This window comes from Sorex araneus, chromosome 8 (assembly GCF_027595985.1).
Source record: "Sorex araneus isolate mSorAra2 chromosome 8, mSorAra2.pri, whole genome shotgun sequence".
In the NCBI taxonomy this organism is placed as follows: Eukaryota; Metazoa; Chordata; class Mammalia; order Eulipotyphla; family Soricidae; genus Sorex; species Sorex araneus.
The window spans coordinates 27,247,519-27,255,779 of NC_073309.1; the positions used below are offsets into that span (position 1 = coordinate 27,247,519).

General features: G+C 42.4%; 1 pseudogene; it reads left to right on the top strand.

Annotated features, from left to right (window-relative positions):
• Positions 1-1,641: 1,641 nt before the first annotated feature.
• Positions 1,642-2,670, top strand: LOC101548711 (40S ribosomal protein SA-like; annotated as a pseudogene).
• The last annotated feature ends 5,591 nt before the right edge of the window (positions 2,671-8,261 follow it).

Consider the following 8,261-nt stretch of genomic DNA (forward strand, 5'->3'; position numbering starts at 1 on the left):
AGTGCTTACCTGCTATATACCTGTTGTTTTCTGCGGGCAGCAGTGCCAGTAGACAAGGTAGGGAGATGGCTGTTCCCATGGTGCCATTTGATGTCTCAAGGCTTGTCTTGCCCATGGGATGCGTTTTAAAGGTTTCCTCCAATTCCTAGATATAGAGTGGATTTCCTCCTCCCGCGTGAGAAATTATGAGTCAAATTATGGTGCCTTCTTCAATAGAAAGGTTTTATACTCAAGCAGAATCCTTCTGAGTCTTGGCAGATAGATGACCCCAGGTAAGTTGCAGGGAGCACTGCTGGACTGTTATGGGCTTGAAAGGAGATTTGTACCCATAATCCACCATAGCAGGGCAGGCTCCAGTCCCTTACTCCCAGAGAGTACCAAGTACTTCTTCTAGCTAATACTTCAGAATCTTTCTCAACACTTCTGTTTCATCATGGTTGGCACCCAAGATGAGCTCTTCTAGCTGTCTTTGATGATCATTTCTGTTAATATGTATAAAATTTTTGAATTAGAGACATAGTACAAAGTGTACTATTTTTAAATTAGAGACATGGTACAAAGCGTAAGGCACTTGCTTACACATAGCTAACCCAGGTTCAATCCCTAGAACCATATTTGGTTCTTGGAGCACAGACAGGAAGTAGGTGTGGCCAGAATCAATAATTTTAAAAAAATGTATGTCAAGTCATACGAAATTTCTGCCAGATAAATCCCTCTTACCCCACTAATTTGTATTTAGGGACCATGATTTACAATACTGTCAACAATAGAGTTTCAGGCATAAAATGTCCCAAATGTCTTCACACATACTCATCGCCACTGTCAGAGTTCCTCCACCAGTATCTCAAAGATCACTCCCACCCACCCCACCTTCTTGGAAAACTCATTAAAAAAAAAATCACTGTATCACTGTCATCCCATTGTTCGTCGATTTACTCGAGCAGGCACCAGTAACGTCTCTATTCCTCCCAGTCCTGGGATTTTAACATCCTCTCCTCACTCATCTTTCCCAGCGATTGGAGGCTCTTTCATGGTCAGGAGAATCAGACCTATCGTTACTAGTTTTGGCATATTGAATATGCCATGGGTAGCTTGCCAGGCTCTGCCTATGTGGGCAGGATACTCTTGGTAGCTTGCTGGGCTCCCTGAGAGTATGTGTGTATGTATATATATAAGCATATATATATATGTATATGTATGTACATATATATAACTCTCTATGATTTGTTGCCTACTGTCTGAACTCCATCAAATATGGTGTGGTAATTATGGAAAATTGGTAGAAATTTCTGGAAAGCGGCCTAGAGTGTGGCAGTGGTTGGGAAGTAGAGGTCGGCTTCCAGGGCTGGGTCCCTTGGGGAGGGTTCTCACCTGACCCCCTCTGGGGCACCCCGAGTGAAGACAGCCTGGATCGGAGTCCCATTTTTTAAAAAAAGATGTGATTATTATAGTTTGGGTCAAATGTTCTTAATAGTGTTAATGCTTACGGTTTAAGCATTAGGTAATTTTTTTTTCATCAAATATAGACATTGCTGGTATTTAAGTTTAATATGTTAAATTAGTTACAACAATGTTTGGTGAGCCTTCAGAGGGCAATGTTTTTCTAAGAAAAGATTTAATGTCCTCGCTTTCCGCGCTGCCCAGTGAGGGATCCATACGGCGCTGTTCACGATTCCGGTCGTAACTTAAAGGGAAATTTCACAATGTCCGGAGCCCTCGATGTCCTGCAGATGAAGGAGGAGGATGTCCTCAAATTCCTTGCAGCAGGCACCCACGTAGGTAGCACCAACCTGGATATCCAGATGGAACAGTACATCTACAAAAGGAAAAGTGATGGCATCTACATCATAAATTTGAAGAGAACCTGGGAGAAGCTTCTGCTGGCAGCTCGTGCCATGGTTGCCATGGAAAACCCAGCTGATGTCAGTGTGATCTCATCCAGGAATACTGGCCAGCGTGCTGTGCTGAAGTTCGCTGCTGCCACGGGTGCCACTCCAATCGCCGGCCGCTTCCCTCCTGGAACTTTCACCAATCAAATCCAGGCGGCTTTCCGGGAGCCCAGACTGCTGGTGGTTACTGATCCCAGGGCTGACCACCAGCCCCTCGCAGAGGCGTCTTACCTGAACCTGCCTACCATTGCTCTGTGTAACACAGACTCTCCTCTGCGCTATGTGGACATTGCCATCCCTTGCAACAACAAGGGAGCTCACTCTGTTGGGGTCTCATGTGGTGGATGCTGGCCTGGGAGGTCCTGCGCATGCGAGGCACCATCTCCCGTGAACACCCATGGGAGGTCATGCCTGATCTCTACTTCTACAGAGATCCCGAGGAGAGTGAGAAGGAAGAGCAGGCTGCTGCCGAGAAGGCCGTGACCAAGGAGGAATTCCAGGGTGAATGGACCGCCCCAGCGCCGGAGTTCACCGCGACTCAGCCCGACGTTGCAGACTGGTCTGAAGGGGTGCAGGTGCCCTCTGTGCCCATTCAGCAGTTCCCTACTGAAGATTGGAGCGCCCAGCCTGCCACAGAAGACTGGTCTGCAGCTCCCACGGCCCAGGCCACGGAATGGGTTGGAACCACCACCGAGTGGTCTTAAGCTGTTCTAGACTCAAACGGAAAGTGAAAATAAGGTTGACGGAAAATAAATGCATTTCTAAAAAAAAAAAAAAAAAAGATTTAATGTCCTCCTTGAATACTTAAACTCAAATATGCACTTAATTTTTCATATGTTTCCTAAATAGAGATTCACCAGGGCTAAAGCAATAGTCCAGCGGGGAGGGCGTTTGCCTTGCACGTGGCCAACCCGGGTTCCATCCCCAGCATCCCATAGGGTCCCCTGAGCACCACCAGAAAGTAATTCCTGAGTGCAGAGCCAGGAGTAACCCCTGAGCATCACCAGGTGTGACCGAAAAGGAAAAAAAAACAAGAGAAAGATTCACCTATATTTGTTAGTATCTTGACATATCTACCACTGTTTTGACTCCTTTTCTTCAGCTCCTGTCTAATTGTTTTTCACTTTCTGGGATCAAGTGACACCTCCTAATTCCTCAATCTGAATGATGCAGTAGAAACACACCAAATTAGATTAGAAAGTAACATAGTCACTTGGCTAAACTCAAAAAAATAAAAACAGTGACACAAATGACCCAACTAACAACAAACAGCTTAATAACTTCTTAGGCAAGAACTTAGCAATTTTTATATACATTGATTTTTTTATATTTATTGATTTTAATATTGGAGCTTTGCTGTCTAATCAATTTTAGTTCTAGAATTGCCCGAAAACAGCTGTGGCTTTTTTTCTACATTAAAATTAGAAAATTCGAAAAGAAATAGATTTAATTCAATAAGGAATTCCAAAAGGCAGTGCGTTTTCTGGAGGGCATACCCAGCGGTGCTCAGGGCTTACTCCCGGAGCTCTGTGCTCAGGGATCACTCCTGGTGGTCTCATGAGACCATATGTGGTGCCAGGGATTGAACTAGGGCTGTTCATGTGCAAGGCAAGCACCTGACTTGCTGAGCTAGCTCGCTGGCCTGGCTTTGTGTTGTGTGGTGAGGATGCTGGGAGGCCCTCGGTACTCATCACTCCAATGACGGATATTCCAGAGACCTAGAGAATGTATCCAATCCACACTATTATCACATTGTGGAAGCAAAAAAGGTTTCAGTTCAAATAAATTTGGGAACATTGAACTAATTGAAGTTAAAAAGGGTTATTATTATTATTTATTTATTGACAAGACTTCTCAGAGAGATTTTATGCTTGGTGAATCTCCATGTGAAGAAGGTATATACAATTCACTGTTTTCCAAAATTGTATATTCTTGTATCTCACAGTGTATTTTTGTGGGCACACAAATAGTGGGTCGCCTCTTCCGGTTCCCACCTCTACCCCCCAGCATGCTCCCCTCTCCACTCTTGGCCTTCTTGATCATTCTTAACCTCCTCTTTTGCCACCTGCTCATGATCTCTTCCTCTCATCAACTACCCTTGCTTCCTGTTTGTCCTCCTTTGTTTCCTCTTCCTTTTCCTCTTCTCTCCCCTTTAAGATGCTCTTGTCTCCTCCTCTCCCATTCATTCTCTTCACCCTTTTTTTTTCTCTCTCTCTCTCTCTGACTTTTTGACAAGCCAGTGCTGCCTCTGATGGAATGACCCAGAGGGAGAGTGCCTCTGATGGGGGTGACCCGGGGGAGTATCCTGCCTGATTGTCAAGTGTCATTCCTGAAAAGAAAAGCCAGCCGCGACCATGGCGCCACTGCTTTTCCAGGTGTGTTCATTTTAAAGGGATGGGCTTCCACACCGCTTCCGCCTCCTTAAGGAGAGATCCTTTGTTCTAGACTCAGACAAAGCAGCACAGTCGGCCTTAAAAGAAAAAAAAAAAGCTGTTTCATTTTATATTGGAAAAATACAATGTGACATCTGGAGAATAAATTGTTCAGTCAGCCAGAAATACGCCTTGTAAAAATTGCTTAGGTTTCTGTAACAAGATTATTTACTGCGAGTGTTCACCTATAATACAGCACACTTTTGAAATGGACCTTTTATGAAACACATCAAGAACTGTAGAAATGTATTCAGTGCATTAATCTACAACAGTGCACACTTTCCCACACTTTTAGAGCAGATTTCAAAACTCAGACCATCTAATGAGATAGAACAAAGTTATTCTTATCCTATATTCATTCCAGTCATGTTCTATATGGAGCCCTAGGGATAGTTAACATAATACAATAGGGTTTCCAACATATCCCCCACCACAATCACCCAACAATCAAACACACCATCACACACACACAGTGCTGCATACAGTCTCACACACAAACAAAATATATGACTGTTCAGACAATTATTCAGTTTAGAATGCAGCAGGCCTGTATTTCAGCAGTCTGCATGCAAGGCAAAGGCTGGCTATTTTAGATACCAGAACTCTATAAATATTTAAAGATCTTGATTTAATCCAAATGAGAGATCGCTCAGGTGCTGTCAGTTACTTTCCATAACTCCTTCTTTTCTGATCAGGGAGTGACAGTTTGGAGAGCAATCTCCCAGCAACACGAAGAACTGCCTCTGTTAGAACCTGGCAGCAGGGCTTGGACTGAGGTGGCTGCAGCAGGTGGATGTGGAGAAGTGGGTCAGGAGCAGGAGGTAGAGAAGAGCATGGCCTATGTTTTCTGCTTCATTGACCTTGACTTTTCATTGCAACATGGACTGCAGAAATGGGCTCTTTCAATGGAGGCAGCTTGGAAGAGGTAGTTCAGACTCTTCTGCCTTAAGGTCACCTCTGCTCCTACAAAGATTCATGGAAGCTGGTTTTGGAAGCTATAGAGGAGACCTGTAAAATAATTCCCCCTCTCACCCATTGCCCAATTTCTCTAAGTTCGTTATGGCCCCAAGACTTTCTTGGAGACCTTCCTGGGAGACGTAAATAAAGGGAAAGAGGTCATGTGGGAATTCAAGGGAGTTAAACAAGAACCACACCCAAATCTTCTCCAGTAGCAACGAGCAGCTATCTCTCTACTTAGCAGCAGCACAGCTACGGATATGAGAATTGCAAGGTGGTGCTTTGGCTATTGTGAATTATCCTGGAGATGAAGTCCCGTGTTCACACTGAGCTCTGCATTCTGAGCAACTCTCCTCTCAGACAGATCTCTGGGGAAGACTGTGAGGCATGGTTGGTTCTGAGGGTGGTACTGACCTATAACTTCATGGCTTATTTTCATCTTATTTGCCAGATGTAGGCCTTTCTTCGAACTCTCATATGACTTTCCTATCTGTTAGAGACTGAGAAATAACTGTTTGTTCCCTGCCTCTGCTCAGCTTTCTTGTTTGATTTTTGTTTTGTTTATAATGAACATCGTCCATCTTTGCTTTTCTGAGTCTTACACTCTGAGAAAGAGCCAGCCTCCTTAGTATCTTTCTTCTACTTCCTGTTTCCATCCTTTCATGGAAATGTTGTCTATATCTCTCAGGGTCCAGACCAAGGTACTTATGCTCCATGAAATATCACATGATTTATCTGCTCACACTCATTTCCTCTCCTTTATCCACTGAGGTTATCGGAGTTTACCTCAGTGGGTAGGGCATTTGCCTTGCATGCAGCAGAATGGGGTTTGATTCCACTGCCCCTCTCGGAGAGCCTGGCAAGCTACCAAGAGTATCTTGCCCGAACGGCAAAGCCTGGCAAGCTACCCGTGGTGTATTCAATATGCCCCAAACAGTAACAAGTCTCACAATGGAGACGCTACTGGTGCCCGCTATAGCAAGTTGATGAGCAACGGGATGACAGTGACAGTGACAGTGATCCACTGAGGTAACCTTTTCAACCAAGTGCATGGCTTGACACCAAATCATACCTGATCTGGCTTATCTATTTTGATTTCCCCTTTTTGTTAAGCAGAATTGTGGGGGAGGAAAGATAAGAGTGCTGAGGGTAGAAAGAAACTAGATTCCACATTTTTTTTAAATCATAATGTGAAGCTTGGTAAGTACCTTGACCATTTTTAACCTGTTTCTCCTTCTATCAAATAGAGCTATTTCAATGATTATCTCATGAAAAAGTTACTATTAGGTGAACTAACTAATAATAACTAATAATATATTGGGATGTAATGTAAAAGATAACCAACTTGGATTAATAAAATATAAACACAGAAGACCAAACCTATAACAACATCTTAGTAATCTCTTATATGAGGACTTAATGGCTTCAAGGTGGGATACAACAATCTTCACAAACTTTCTTCCAAGGAAACAATTTTTTGATCATTCTCTTAGCAAATTATTGATAACAAGCAATATTAAATAAATTAGTGAGGGTCTCCTATGGGAGCAGGATTTAGGGGTGGTTGGGAAAATTAGAGACATTGGTGGAGGGAAGGTATAATGGTGGTGGGATTGGTGTTGGAATATTGAATACCTATAAAAAATCATCATGAACAACTTTTTAAACCACAGTGTTAATATAAAGTGTAAGGAAAAAATTGGAAAATATTAATAAATAAATGGCAAAAATTGCTAGGCAAGCCAATGAAACAAAACCACTTTATAAACAGAAAATCTTCGTACACACACACACACACACACACACACACACACACACTATTGAACTCCTTGTCTTATTTTCGCTTCCATTTCCCCACAGAAGCTAGAGAAGTATTGAGTTCACATTATGAAACAAACCTGGTAAATAGAATATTTATCTGTTTAGGTGTCCTAAAGTTTCTGGAAGATCGATTACAAAGTTAAGAGCAAGTTTTAATCAGACTAAGAAAGAATTGAGGGCCTGTCTATCCTTGTATGAGAATTCAGAAAGATGATTTTATTTTTTTATGTATCATTTTCTAAGAATCCAGTTTTAAGTTTTGTCATGGAATATTCGATAGTCTCAGGATGCTGAGTCTTGAGTTTAACAAAAACCATCAAAGAATTCAGAAATAAAAAATACTAATACTAGAATACTAATAAATGTGGACCATTATCTGACCATTGATAGGTCAGAGGTCACTGGGTTATTTATTTTAGATTAGTTACATGTCTGTCTTAAGGGGAAATTAGAAACATCTAAAGTATTTGATTAGCTTGCTCTGTGGTATTTCCCAGAAAATAATCTTTCACTTGAAGTCTGAAGAAGGCAATGAACTCACACCGTAGATTAAGAGAACTTTATTTTCCATGTTTCAGTAATGGTCTCTCTGTGCCTTGGTAGGGAGGGAGTAGGAGATAGAAGGAAGATTTGAATAAAAGATCCTGAGGTTTAGAACTGCTCAAATACTTGTAGTCAGAAGCCTGAAGGAAATGTCTGGATATCATTTGGCTATTAGAGAGTGAATAAAGAACAGGTGAGCTTTTTTTTTGGTCAGTCTCTCTCCTTCTGGATTTCTAGAATCTCTATCTCACTCTGATGAAAAAGAAATTAAGTATGACTTATCCTAAAAGAAGATTACCCCTTTAAAAACTCTGGATAGTCACTCTGTTCAAAGTTTCCTGTCTCTTCACTTGTTTCAATGAAAGAACTTGCCCAATGTCAAGCTGATGATGGAGAAGCTACTGTCACTGTCACTGTCATCCCGTTGCTCATTGATTTGTTTGAGCGGGCACCAGTAACATCTCTCATTGTGAGACTTATTGTTACTGTTTTTGGCATATCCAATATGCCATGGGTACCTTGCAAGGCTCTGCCATGCGGGCGTGATACTCTCGGTAGCTTGCCAGGCTCTCTGAGAGGAGCAAAGTAATCGAACACGGGTCGGCCGCATGAGAGGCAA